Source organism: Bombina bombina, chromosome 7 (assembly GCF_027579735.1).
Source record: "Bombina bombina isolate aBomBom1 chromosome 7, aBomBom1.pri, whole genome shotgun sequence".
Taxonomy (NCBI): domain Eukaryota; kingdom Metazoa; phylum Chordata; class Amphibia; order Anura; family Bombinatoridae; genus Bombina; species Bombina bombina.
The window spans coordinates 533,428,325-533,442,803 of record NC_069505.1 but is presented as its reverse complement, the minus strand read 5'-3'; the positions used below and the strand labels follow the sequence as shown (position 1 = coordinate 533,442,803).

General features: G+C 42.2%; 1 protein-coding gene across 1 annotated transcript in view; it reads left to right on the top strand.

Annotated features, from left to right (window-relative positions):
• The window catches only part of LOC128636500 (RNA polymerase-associated protein CTR9 homolog), a 741,649-nt gene that overhangs the window by 704,376 nt on the left and 22,794 nt on the right, over positions 1-14,479 (top strand). The window lies entirely within an intron of this gene.

The window sequence follows — 14,479 nt, the reverse complement described above, 5'->3', positions numbered from 1 at the left end:
ATAATTGTTAAAGGGACACTCAGGTCAAAATAAAACCGTCATGATTCAGATAGAGCAGCAATTGTAATTTACTTCCAATAAAAAAATGTGCACAGCCTTTTATATTTACACTTTTTGAGTCACCAGCTCCTACTGAGCATGTGCAAGAATTCACAGACTATACGTATGTGCATTTGTGATTGGCTGATGGCTGTCACATGATACAGGGGGAGTGGAAAGAGACATACCTTTTAAATTTGTCAGAAAAAAATCTACTACTCATTTGAAGTTCAGACTAAGTGCTATTGCATTGTCTTTTTATTATTTATTTTTTGTCTATGCAAATCTACTGTATTGACTGGTCCTTTAAAATGGACACATTTTCACCTATGTATTTTCAATAGTTGTTTTCTTACATCAAATCTAACCTGATTCCCAGATACAGAATTTTCACATGCAGCATTGTAGCAAGAGTTTCTTTGGAGACCCACAGCACATATGTTTATGGTTGGTGGCTGTACATATGTCTCTTGTCATTGGCTGACCCAGTGTGGTAAAGGGACATGATACCCATGATACACTTGAAAGTGATAAAAGTGAAAAATATGTCAATACAATTATGCAAACATTTTAGTGCATATTTATTATAAGTTTATTAGTAGAAATGCAGTTCACAGAAACTTGGAAAAAAACAATAATTTAGGACTACAATATAAAAAGTAAGCAAATTCAACAGCAAAAAGTCTTTAGTTAATTCCAGAGTTTAAGTTCCAAATCAAAGATTTGGAAGATTTGCTGCAATCACATTATCAATCACATCATTCATGACATCATCAATTACTTCACTAGTGACATCACCTATGACATAATCAACTAATCTCAACTAACCTTCAACAGTTTACGTCTCATTTCAGTGCAATAACCACTTGTTATATCACACAAAATAGCGCTCTTTTTATAATCAAGGCCTTAATGGGGAATTAAATATTGAGTTAAATGAACCTTTGTGTACAGTCCTGACCAAAAAGTTTTAAGGATGTCAAAAATAATAATTTTCAAAAAGTCTGCTGCTTCAGTGGTTTTTGATCTTTTTGTCAGATGTTACTATGGTATACTGAAGTATAATTACAAGCATTTCATAAGTGCCAAAGGCTTTTATTGACAATTACATTAAGTTAATGCAAAGAGTCAATATTTGCAGTGTAGTCTGGCAGAATATGTGGGGGATTTTTTGTTCACCCGCTTCTTGAGGATTGAACACAAGTTATACATAGTACATAGTAGATAAGATTGAAAAAAGACTGAAGTCCATTGAGTTCAACCTATACAAATCTAAAATACTTACAAAAAGCTCCAGTTAAGCTTAAATAACACCACTAAAAGGTGACCCATTTAATACTAGCAATCATATCCATGAATTTTGTTTATATACAGAAATGTATCCAGACTATTGGCATTCACTACCTCCTTTGGTAATGAGTTCCACAATTTTATTGCTCTTACAGTGAAAAAACGTTTCCGTTGCAGGAGATTAAATCTCCTTTCCTCCAACCTTAAATTGTGACCTCTTGTCAGAAACAATTTTCTTGGAATAAACAGAGCTTCTGCCATCTCTGAATATGGGCCTTGAATATATTTATATAAAGTAATCATGTCACCTCTCAAGCGCCTTTTTTCTAAAGATCTCAATGGGATTAAGGTCTGGGGAGTTCCAAAGAATAGAAGAGCCGAACACAGTTTAAATGTCCAACTTCGCAAATTTATTGCACAAAGAAACCGGTAACATTGGCTAAAACACTTGCACCTAGTATGGTCATGAGACCAAGGAGTGGGAGAACGTGGCTAAATACAACAGGCAATTTCAAATGTGGGGGCAGGGGATGCCTAACCTGCGGTATGATCGATGGCAATAAAAAATTCAAATCCACGGTTGATGGCTGTAGCTATGACATAGACTTCTATGCGAACTGTAGGTCGATATTCGTGGTGTACCTATTGGAGTGTTTAATTTGTCATTACCAATATGTTGGAAAACCGAGTAGACAACTGGGCACTAGAGCACGAGAACATTTTAATGATGTCAAGAATTATAATAAAGATTCTAGTATAGCTCAGCACTTCAATGGAGTACATTTCACGAATGTCGGGGATTTCAGTATAAAAGCAATAGATAAGGCATTGACCCCTATTTGAGGAGGTAACAGATATAAGGTATTAGATAAGAAAGAACTTTATTGGATCTTTAAATTAAAGACCAGGGTTCCCTTGGGGTTAAACAAAGAATGGGACATTAGTTATTTTGTTTAGTATATTTATATTTAAATAAAATAAATAATAAGTAATGTTTTGAGCCCATTTTGGATTCCAAGTTTAGACATATATACCTTAAAATCATCGTTTATATCTATATCTCTATATACCTCTATGTTGTTATATGACATAAGCTATGTACATGTAAGCTTATGTCTTGTCAGCCAATAAGGGCCATACCGCACAGGGCCATTTAGACTGTGCCTACATGGATCTCTCATATATATAGCCTTTAATCTAAGCGGATAGTGTACCCGTGTCCTGTACATAATATTTGTATAATTTACTACTTAAGAGTTCTATATCATTGCAGAAATGTAACATAAAATATACACCGAGGGGTACTTAGTTATATCAAATATTTGTATGTGTTTTCACACTAACTTATCTCTTTTTTATTTCTAATAAAGACTCGGTGGAGTACCGCAATTGATTGCACCATTAATGTAATGTCTTCCTGTAGCTAACTAGAATGACAGGTGTGTTTGATACCACATAGAGGAATAGTAGTATATTGATGTACTGGAATTTGATGTGTATTACATTCCACCATTGGTTGTTATTTTAATGCCAATGTTGGAATGTTTTGCCTCTATGCACAAAATAAGGACATTTTAGGTATATGGTTGCTGTGTATTGACTGTTTTGTTTTTCACCATGGGGTTATAATTATGCTGCTGTGTGCATGCACATAGGATCAATGATATACTGTCTGTTTTGACAGATTGAGAGAGTGAATTGTCCTTTATCTCTCTGACATTGATATGCGATATAGTGCGGGCAAACAACAACATAATATCAAGAAGCTAATTAGCTTTTTTGCAATGCTTTGTTGCAATGTTTTTTTGCAATGTTCTTTGCAATGGTCAAATTGTCTTATAGAATATTTAGTACTAGTTTAAAACAGCACTGCAGATGAGATGTACTTTGTTCTGTTTTTATCTGTTTTCACTGTTTCTTCAAATTTGTTCATGTGTGGGCAGATGTGAGGGCAATCATTGCTCAATATAAGGATGGATTGTGTACATTGTCATTATGTCTCTGATGAAGCTCCACTAGAGGGCGGGAAACGCGTCAGACACCTTGTTTCTGTGTTTGTGTTGGTAATTTTAACTTTGTGCAATAAATTTGCAAAGTTGGACATTTAAACTGTGTGCGGCTCTTCTATTCTTTGGTACTACTTTGGGCGGATGGTTCCCGCACCCCAGAGCTCTGCACCTTGCCAGGATTGAGGGTCTATCTGCTGGAGGATTACGCTGCCGCTAAGGCGGATGACGTCATTTGCCCGGGACGGATCTGTGCTGTGTGCTCCGTGAGCTGTTGCAGCTGCAAACTTACTCTCTCAAGGTCTGGGGAGTTTTCTGGCGATGGAACCAAAATTTCAATGTTTTGTTCCCCAGGCCACTTACTTGCTCGCTTTTGCCTTATGGCTCTATCATGCTGGAAAAGGCATTGTTCATTACAAAACTGTTCTTTTTATGGTTGGGAGAAGTTGCTCTTGGAAGATGTTTTTGTACCATTCTTTACTCATGGCTGTGTTCTTAGGCAAAATTGTGAGTGAGCCCACTCTCTTGGATGAGAAGCAACCCCACACATGAATGGTCTCAGGATACTTTACTGTTGGCATGACACAAGACTTATGGTAGCGCTCACCTTTTCTTCTCCGGACAAGTTTTTTTTCCGGATGCCCCAAAAAATTGGAATAGGATTCATCAGAGAAAATGACTTTACCCCAGTCCTCAGCAGTCCAATCCCTGTACCTTTTTGCAGAATATCAGTCTGTCCCTGATGTTTTTCCTGGAGAGATGAACTCTATAAGGATGTAGCTTTTCTACATGTCAGTAATATATTTTAAAATTTTGCTGCATCACAAAGAACTCTCAAATTGTCATTTTTATGAAGAAAGTTGGCAGCATCAGGGATGTTTGTTGATGAAATGCTCCATAGCAATCACTCATGAGTGTCTATGAGGTAATCACCACAAGGTCTTGTGATGTTATATTACTCTGAATATATAAATACAATGTTTCAGCATTTTCTTAAATTATTTTGCCAGAGAATCTTAAGAGATTAAGACCTAGATTTGAAGTTTGGCGTTAGCCGTGAAAACCAGCGTTAGAGGCTCCTGACTGGCTGCCTGCGGCCGGGGCACCGGGTGGGAACAAAGTTTTGTAAAACATTTCAAATACAACTACCCATTGTGTATTATAGGAGCATATCCTTTCATCTTATCCTCAGTAACATATGATATTATCACCCTAATGATGGTGCATGTGTAATTTTTTATTTGGACCTAGATTTGGAGTTTGGCGTTAGCCGTGAAAACCAGCGTTAGAGGCTCCTAACGCTGGTTTTAGGCTACCGCCGGTATTTGGAGTCACTCAAAATAGGGTCTAACGCTCACTTTTCAGCCGCGACTTTTCCATACCGCAGATCCCCTTACGTCAATTGCGTATCCTATCTTTTCAATGGGATCTTTCTAACTCCGATATTTAGAGTCGTGTTTGAAGTGAGCGTTAGACATCTAACGACAAAACTCCAGCCGCAGGAAAAAAGTCAGTAGTTAAGAGCTTTCTGGGCTAACGCCGGTTTATAAAGCTCTTAACTACTGTGCTCTAAAGTACACTAACACCCATAAACTACCTATGTACCCCTAAACCGAGGTCCCCCCACATCGCCGACACTCGAATACATTTTTTTAAACCCTAATCTGCCGACCGCCACCTACGTTATCCTTATGTACCCCTAATCTGCTGCCCCTAACACCGCCGACCCCTGTATTATATTTATTAACCCCTAACCTGCCCCCCACAACGTCACCTCCACCTACCTACAATAATTAACCCCTAATCTGCCGACCGCAAAGCGCCGCCACCTACGTTATCCTTATGTACCCCTAATCTGCTGCCCCTAACACCGCCGACCCCTATATTATATTTATTAACCCCTAATCTGCCCCCCACCACGTCGCAGCCAGCTACCTACAATAATTAACCCCTAATCTGCCGACCGCAAAGCGCCGCCACCTACGTTATCCTTATGTACCCCTAATCTGCTGCCCCTAACACCGCCGACCCCTATATTATATTTATTAACCCCTAATCTGCCCCCCTCAATGTCGCCTCCACCTGCCTACACTTATTAACCCCTAATCTGCCGAGCGGAGCTCACCGCTATTCTAATAAATGGATTAACCCCTAAAGCTAAGTCTAACCCTAACACTAACACCCCCCTAAATTAAATATAATTTTAATCTAACGAAATTAATTAACTCTTATTAAATAAATTATTCCTATTTAAAGCTAAATACTTACCTGTAAAATAAACCCTAATATAGCTACAATATAAATTATAATTACATTGTAGCTATTTTAGGATTAATATTTATTTTACAGGCAGCTTTGTAATTATTTTAACCAGGTACAATAGCTATTAAATAGTTAAGAACTATTTAATAGTTACCTAGTTAAAATAATTACAAAATTACCTGTAAAATAAATCCTAACCTAAGTTACAATTAAACCTAACACTATACTATCATTAAATTAATTAAATAAAATACCTACAATTACCTACAATTAAACCTAACACTACACTATCAATACATTAATTAAATACAATATCTACAAATAACTACAATGAAATAAACTAACTAAAGTACAAAAAATAAAAAAGAACTAAGTTACAAAAAATAAAAAAATATCTACAAACATAAGAAAAATATTACAACAATTTTAAACTAATTACACCTACTCTAAGCCCCCTAATAAAACAACAAAGCCCCCCAAAATAAAAAATGCCCTACCCTATTCTAAATTACTAAAGTTAAAAGCTCTTTTACCTTACCAGCCCTGAACAGGGCCCTTTGCGGGGCATGCCCCAAGAAGTTCAGCTCTTTTGCCTGTAAAAAAAAACATACAATACCCCCCCCCCAACATTACAACCCACCACCCACATACCCCTAATCTAACCCAAACCCCCCTTAAATAAACCTAACACTAAGCCCCTGAAGATCATCCTACCTTGTCTTCACCTCACCAGGTATCACCGATCCGTCCTGGCTCCAAAATCTTCATCCAACCCAAGCGGGGGTTGGCGATCCATCATCCGGTGGCTGAAGAGGTCCAGAAGAGGCTCCAAATTCTTCATCCTATCCGGGAAGAAGAGGCGATCCGGACCGGCAACCATCTTGATCCAAGCGGCATCTTCTATCTTCATCCGATGACGACCAGCTCCATCCTGAAGACCTCCATCACGGACCCATCTTCTTCCGGCGACGTCCAACTGAAGAATGACGGTTCCTTTAAGGGACGTCATCCAAGATGGCGTCCCTCGAATTCCGATTGGCTGATAGGATTCTATCAGCCAATCGGAATTAAGGTAGGAATATTCTGATTGGCTGATGGAATCAGCCAATCAGAATCAAGTTCAATCCGATTGGCTGATCCAATCAGCCAATCAGATTGAGCTTGCATTCTATTGGCTGTTCCGATCAGCCAATCAGAATATTCCTACCTTAATTCCGATTGGCTGATAGAATCCTATCAGCCAATCGGAATTCGAGGGACGCCATCTTGGATGACGTCCCTTAAAGGAACCGTCATTCTTCAGTTGGACGTCGCCGGAAGAAGATGGGTCCGCGGTGGAGGTCTTCAGGATGGAGCCGGTCGTCATTGGATGAAGATAGAAGATGCCGCTTGGATCAAGATGGTTGCCGGTCCGGATCGCCTCTTCTTCCCGGATAGGATGAAGACTTTGGAGCCTCTTCTGGACCTCTTCAGCCACCGGATGATGGATCGCCAACCCCCGCTTGGGTTGGATGAAGATTTTGGAGCCAGGACGGATCGGTGATACCTGGTGAGGTGAAGACAAGGTAGGATGATCTTCAGAGGCTTAGTGTTAGGTTTATTTAAGAGGGGTTTGGGTTAGATTAGGGGTATGTGGGTGGTGGGTTGTAATGTTGGGGGGGGTATTGTATGTTTTTTTTTACAGGCAAAAGAGCTGAACTTCTTGGGGCATGCCCCGCAAAGGGCCCTGTTCAGGGCTGGTAAGGTAAAAGAGCTTTTAACTTTAGTAATTTAGAATAGGGTAGGGCATTTTTTATTTTGGGGGGCTTTGTTGTTTTATTAGGGGGCTTAGAGTAGGTGTAATTAGTTTAAAATTGTTGTAATATTGTTCTTATGTTTGTAGATATTTTTTTATTTTTGTAACTTAGTTCTTTTTTTATTTTTTGTACTTTAGTTAGTTTATTTCATTGTAGTTATTTGTAGATATTGTATTTAATTAATGTATTGATAGTGTAGTGTTAGGTTTAATTGTAGGTAATTGTAGGTATTTTATTTAATTAATTTAATGATAGTATAGTGTTAGGTTTAATTGTAACTTAGGTTAGGATTTATTTTACAGGTAATTTTGTAATTATTTTAACTAGGTAACTATTAAATAGTTCTTAACTATTTAATAGCTATTGTACCTGGTTAAAATAATTACAAAGTTGCCTGTAAAATAAATATTAATCCTAAAATAGCTACAATGTAATTATAATTTATATTGTAGCTATATTAGGGTTTATTTTACAGGTAAGTATTTAGCTTTAAATAGGAATAATTTATTTAATAAGAGTTAATTAATTTTGTTAGATTAAAATTATATTTAATTTAGGGGGGTGTTAGTGTTAGGGTTAGACTTAGCTTTAGGGGTTAATCCATTTATTAGAATAGCGGTGAGCTCCGGTCGGCAGATTAGGGGTTAATAATTGAAGTTAGGTGTCGGCGATGTTAGGGAGGGCAGATTAGGGGTTAATACTATTTATTATAGGGTTAGTGAGGCGGATTAGGGGTTAATAACTTTATTATAGTAGCGGTGCGGTCCGCTCGGCAGATTAGGGGTTAATAAGTGTAGGCAGGTGGGGGCGACGTTGTGGGCGGCAGATTAGGGGTTAATAAATATAATTTAGGGGTCGGCGGTGTTAGGGGCAGCAGATTAGGGGTACATAAGGATAATGTAAGTAGCGGCGGTTTACGGAGCGGCAGATTAGGGGTTAAAAATAAAATGCAGGTGTCAGCGATAGCGGGGGCGGCAGATTAGGGGTTAATAAGTGTAAGGTTAGGGGTGTTTAGACTCGGGGTACATGTTAGGGTGTTAGGTGCAGACGTAGGAAGTGTTTCCCCGTAGCAAAGAATGGGGCTGCGTTAAGAGCTGAACGCGGCTTTTTTGCAGGTGTTAGGTTTTTTTTTTCAGCTCAAACAGCCCCATTGTTTCCTATGGGGGAATCGTGCACGAGCACGTTTTTGAGGCTGGCCGCTTGCGTAAGCAACTCTGGTATCGAGAGTTGAAGCTGCGTTAAAAATGCTCTACGCTCCTTTTTTGGAGCCTAACGCAGCCTTTATGTGGACTCTCAATACCAGAGTTATTTTTATGGTGCGCCCAGAAAAAAGCCGGCGTTAGTTTTTCGGGTCGTTACCGACAAAACTCCAAATCTAGCCGTAAGATAATCCAGTGAGTTTCAAGTGAGAAGACAACAGCTAGAGTCCAGTAAAACGGCAACAGCCAGTATCCACCAATAAGCAAAAAGTAAAGTCAGTATCTATTGAGAGGTAAATATCAGCACCAATACTGGTAATACTGGTAAGCACCCAGGGCTGTGAGCTTTGCAGTGTCATGGGATGTGGACCCAGTCCGGTTTGAAAGTACAGCCCACTTTCATGGATAGATAGATACACAAATTACCAAGCAAGATAAATTAAGACAGAAAATTACAGTATTCATTTATATTGATAGTTTATGATCCTCAGAAAGATGTAAATTATCTGCACACTGAATCAGCACAGATTGGCTGATACGAGAGCTTCATACCTCCCAGCATTTTTATAAATCACACATGATATAGTTGGTGATTGGCTGTAATGCACAGTAGAGTCTTTCTATTTTGAACAACCAGTACAATGTAATGAAAGTGCTTCATTTCTTCATTAACGTTTTACTCACACACCTCATGATTTTTCTAACACACACGTGTAGGATTTATTTATACTTTTTGACAGCACTTTACTGCTTTGTATTATGTTAGTAAAAAGTCCTGGTTTTTATTCCCATGACAAATATGACATGTAACCCAGTTGTTACCTCAGAGGTCTGGAAATTATTGCTGCTTCCAGAATAGCTATTGGTGACATTGCATGCATGGGGCTATGGGTGCTGTAGTGCTTGTCATAATTTCGATACTATAAGGTCCTTTCACCACAACAAAAAATAAGAAACATCATGACATTCAAGAGAGAATCTGAAAATATATGTTAAACATTCTATGATGCACTTCTGTGGATGTTATATAAAACTGCAGGCTTCATAGGAATGAAAGACCATTATGTAACGTGATTATATCTATTGCATCTATTGCATGGTTGGACAGCACAGATCCATCCTATATAATAAAAGGCCAGGTATATTTGTCAGATGCAGTAATGCGCAGTAGAGACTGCGCGAGAACAAACATACCTGGCCTTTAGGATCAACTTCAGACATCAACATCAGATCGGCTGTTGTGGGGGGCGTGGGCGTGGTCGAGCAGGCGTGGCGAGGGAGCATGACCAACGGGAGTGCCACGGCGGGGGTCGTGGGCGTGGTCACCCGGGAGTGGGCGTGGCCCGAGAGCGAAAAAAAGGGGGGAAAGATAAAGAGAGGGGGAAGAGAGAACAAAAGAGAAGGGGGAGAGAGAAAGAGAGGGGGAGAGGGAAAGAGATGGGGAGAGGGAAAGAGAGGGGAAGAGAGAAAGAGAGGGGGAGAGAGAAAGAGAGCAAAAGAGAGGGGGGAGAGAGAGCAAAAAAGAGGGGAGAGAAAGAACAAAAGAGAGGGCATAGAAAGCAAAAGAGAGGGGAAGAGATAGCAAAAGAGAGGGGAGAGAGAGCAAAAAAGAGGGGGGAGAGAGAGCAAAAGAGAGGGGGGAAGAGAGAGCAAAAGAGAGGGGGGAGAGAGAGCAAAAGAGAGGGGAGAGAGAGCAAAGGAGAGAGGAGAGAGCAAAAGAGAGGGGGGAGAGAGAGCAAAAAACAGGGGGAGAGAGAGCAAAGGAGAGGGGGAGAGAGAGCAAAGGAGAGAGGGGAGAGAGAGCAAAATAGAGGGGGAGAGAGCAAAACAGAGGGGGAGAGAGCAAAAGAGAGGGGAGAGAGAGCAAAAGAGGGGGAAGAGAGAGAGCAAAAAAGATGAGGAGAGAGAGCAAAAAAAAAGAGAGGGGGAGAGAGAGCAAAAAAGAGAAGGGAGAGAGAGCAAAAGAGAGGGGGAGAGAAAGCAAAAGACAGAGGGGAGAGAGAGCAAAGGAGAGGGGCGAGAGAGAGCAAAGGAGAGAGGGGGGAGCAAAGGAGAGAGGGGAGAGCAAAGGAGATTGGGGAGAGAGAGCAAAGGAGAGGGGGAGAGGAAGCAAAGGAAAGGGGGGATAGAGAGCAAAAGAGAGGGGAGAGAGTGCAAAAGAGCAAAAGACAGAGGGGAGAGAGAGCAAAGGAGAGGGGCGAGAGAGAGCAACTTCCCAATTCCTTGACAACTTTTCTGCCTGGCTTCCTTACTTTCTCTCCACAAATACACCTGCTCTAATCCTAGGGGACTTCAACATCCCCATTGACAACCCATCTGCCCCTGCTGCCTCTAAACTCCTCTCACTCACTAACTCCTTCGGCCTCTCACAATCCACCCTATACCCTACCCACCGCGATGGACACTCTCCTATCTCTGCTCTCTCTCTAATGTTGCATGTTGCCCATTTCCCATCTCAGACCACCATCTGCTCACCTTTAATCCTAATATAGATACTAAACCTACTTCCCCCTCTCGCCCCCGCACCAGTAGAAATCTGCACACTGTGGATGCTCCCCAACTCTCCAATCTTATCAACTACGCCTCCCCCACACTTCCACGATATCCCTGACCTTGCTATAACCCACTATAACAATACTCTCTCTGCTGCACTTGACACTCTCGCTCCACCCCAACCTCGCAAAGCCCCACATCGTCAGCTTCACCCTGGCACTCCCAACAAACGTGTCACCTACAAAAATGCTCCCACACTGTTGAACGCGTCTGGAGGAAATCCCGCTCTGAACATGATTTCATGCACTATAAGTTCATTCTCTACTCTTACACCTCTGCCCTTTGCTTAGCTAAGCAAACCTACTTATCTTCTCTTATATCCACTCACTCCTCAAACCCTCCATTTTCAACTCTCTCCTCCACCCACCTGCACCACCCCCTCATCTGCATTCAGTGCTCAAGACCTTGCTGACTATTTTCTCAATAAAACACTTGCAATCCAAGGAAACATCCCGACACAAGCCTGCAATCTCCCAACTCCGCTCCCAGTCACCCCCTCTGCCACTCTCTGCACCCTCCTCCCAACCACTGAGAGTGAAGTGGCTTCCCTTTTGTCTTCCTCACACCTCACTACCTGCCCACATGACCCTATTCCTTCACATCTAATTCCTCCTCTGTCTACCACCCTCACTCCGGCTCTTACTCACATATTTAACCTATCCATTTCTACCGGCTCATTCCCTGCCTCCTTCAAACGTGTGAAGGTCACCCCCATCCTCAAAAAATCCTCCCTCGACCCTAACTCCCCTGCAAACTACCGCCCCATATCACTGCTCCCACTAGCTTCAAAACTCCTTGAAAAACTAGTTTTCAATCGCCTAACCCACTTCCTGTTCTCCAACTCATTGCTCGACCCCTGCAATCTGGCTTCCGTCCCCAACACTCAACTGAGACTGCCCTCACCAAGGTTACTAACGATCTCCTTTCTTCTAAAAACATAGGCTACTGCTCTATACTCATCTTACTTGACCTCTCTGCTGCCTTTGACACTGTTGACCATCCCCTTCTCCTACGGTCTCTCAGTTCTCTTGGTCTCTGTGACACTGCCCTCTCCTGGATTCACTCTTATCTCTCTAACAGATCCTTCTCCCTCTCTTTTGCTGGTGACTCCTCTCTATTGCCCCTGTCTGTTGGAGTACCTCAAGGCTCTGTCCTGGGTCCTCTACTCTTCTCTATTTACACTTCTTCACTGGGTAAACTTATCAACAGCTATGGCTTCAGCTATCACCTCTATGCTGATGATACCCAGATCTACCTTTCCACCCCTGCACTCTCTCCTTCTGTCAACTCTCACATCAGCGACTGCTTATCTGGCATTTCCACCTGGATGGCCTCTCACCACCTAAAAATAAATATGTCCAAGACCGAACTACTTCTAATTCCCCCCTCTAGCTCCACTCCAGTCTCTAATTTTTCTATCACTGTTGGCGGCACCACTATCTCCACATCACCTCAGTCCGCTGCCTCGGAATCACGCTTGACTCAAATCTGTCCTTCATTCCCCACATCCAACTGCTCTCTTCATCCTGCCGCAACCACCTACGCAATATCTCCAAAATTCGTCCGTTTCTGAGTGCTGAAACTACCAAACAGCTCATTCACTCCCTGGTAATTTCCCGACTTGACTACTGTAACAACTTACTAACTGGCCTCCCTCTCTCCTGCCTCTCTCCCCTCCAATCCATCCTAAATGCATCTGCCAGGCTAATCCACCTCTCTCTACGCTCTGTTTCTGCTGCACCTCTCTGTGAGTCCCTTCACTGGCTCCCCATTCACAACAGAGTTAAATTCAAAATTCTCACCCTGACCTACAAAGCCCTCACCAATGCTGCCCCACCCTACCTGTCCTCACTCACTTTCAAGATGAAGACGATAAGGTCCATTCTTCCCCTGGTACAGGAGGGGCAGTTCATGACCACTATAGATTTGAAGGATTACCTTCATGTCCCAATCCACAGGGAACATTACAAGTTCCTTTGCATTTCTGGACCAGCACTTCCAGTTCATTGCACTTCCATTTGGTCTAGCTACTGCTCCAAGAATTTTTATGAAGGTTCTAGGGGCTCTAATAGCAGTTGCAGAACCAGAGGCATAGCAGTAGCTCCATACTTGGATGAAATTCTGGTTCAAGCACCATCCTTTCATTTGGCAGGGGATCATTCGGAATCTCTTCTTTTTCTTCTTAGGTCTCATGAAGATAAACTTAGAAAAGAGTTCTCTTGTTCCAAGTAAAAGGGTGGAATTCCTGGGTACCATAATAGACTCTATATCCATGAGGATATTCCTTACAGACCAGAGATGCTGCAAGCAAGCTTCATCATGTTGTGCCCTCCAGACATCCTTGAAGCCCTCTGTGGCTCAGTGTATGGAGGTGATTGGTCTCATGGTGTCCAGCATGGACACCATTTCCTTTGCCAGGTTCCATCTAAGACCATTACAACTGTGCATGCTGAGGCAATGGAACGGCGATTATTCGGATCTGTCTCAACAGATTTCTCTGGACAACTGGTTGAGAGAATCACTCTCTTGGTGGCTTTGACCAGTTCATCTGTCCCGAGGGACATCCTTCTTAAGACCATCCTGGGAGATTGTGACTACAGACGCAAGTCTGTCAGGATGGGGAGCTGTTTGGGGTGCCAGGAAGGCACAGGGCCTATGGAACCAGGAGGAGCATCTCCTCCCGATCAACATTCTGGAACTTCGGGCAATCTACAATGCTCTGAAGGCTTGTCCCCTTCTGGGTTCATCCCAGTGTATCAGATTCCAATCAGACAGTGTGACCTTGGTGGCTTACATCAACCACCAGGGGGGCACGAGAAGCTTCCTAGTGATGAGGGAAGTATCTCAGATTTTAGAGTGGGCGGAAGCCCACAACTGTTCGATGTCAGCAATCCACATTCCGGGTGTCAACTGGGAGGTGGATTTTCGCAGCAGACAATCCTCTTATCCGGGAGAATGGTCTCTCCATCCCGAGGTGTTTGCGGAGATTTGCAACCGTTGCGGGTCACCAGAGATAGATCTCATGGTGTCCTGTCTCAATACCAAACTTCCCAGATGTGGGTCGAGGATCCTGACAGCCTTAACCTTATTAAGAAAAGAGAAATATAGATCTCATGGCGTTCTGTCTCAATACCAAACTTCCCAGATGTGGGTCGAGGTCCAGGGATCCTCATGCCGAGCTAATAGATACATTAGCAGTGCCTTGGAGGTTGTCTCATTTGCCTTTTCCCGCCGTTACCTCTCCTTCCTCGAGTAGTGACTTGTATCAAGCAGGAGCAGGCGTCATTAATACGGATTGCTCCATCGTGGCCGCAAAAGATGTGGTTCGCGGATC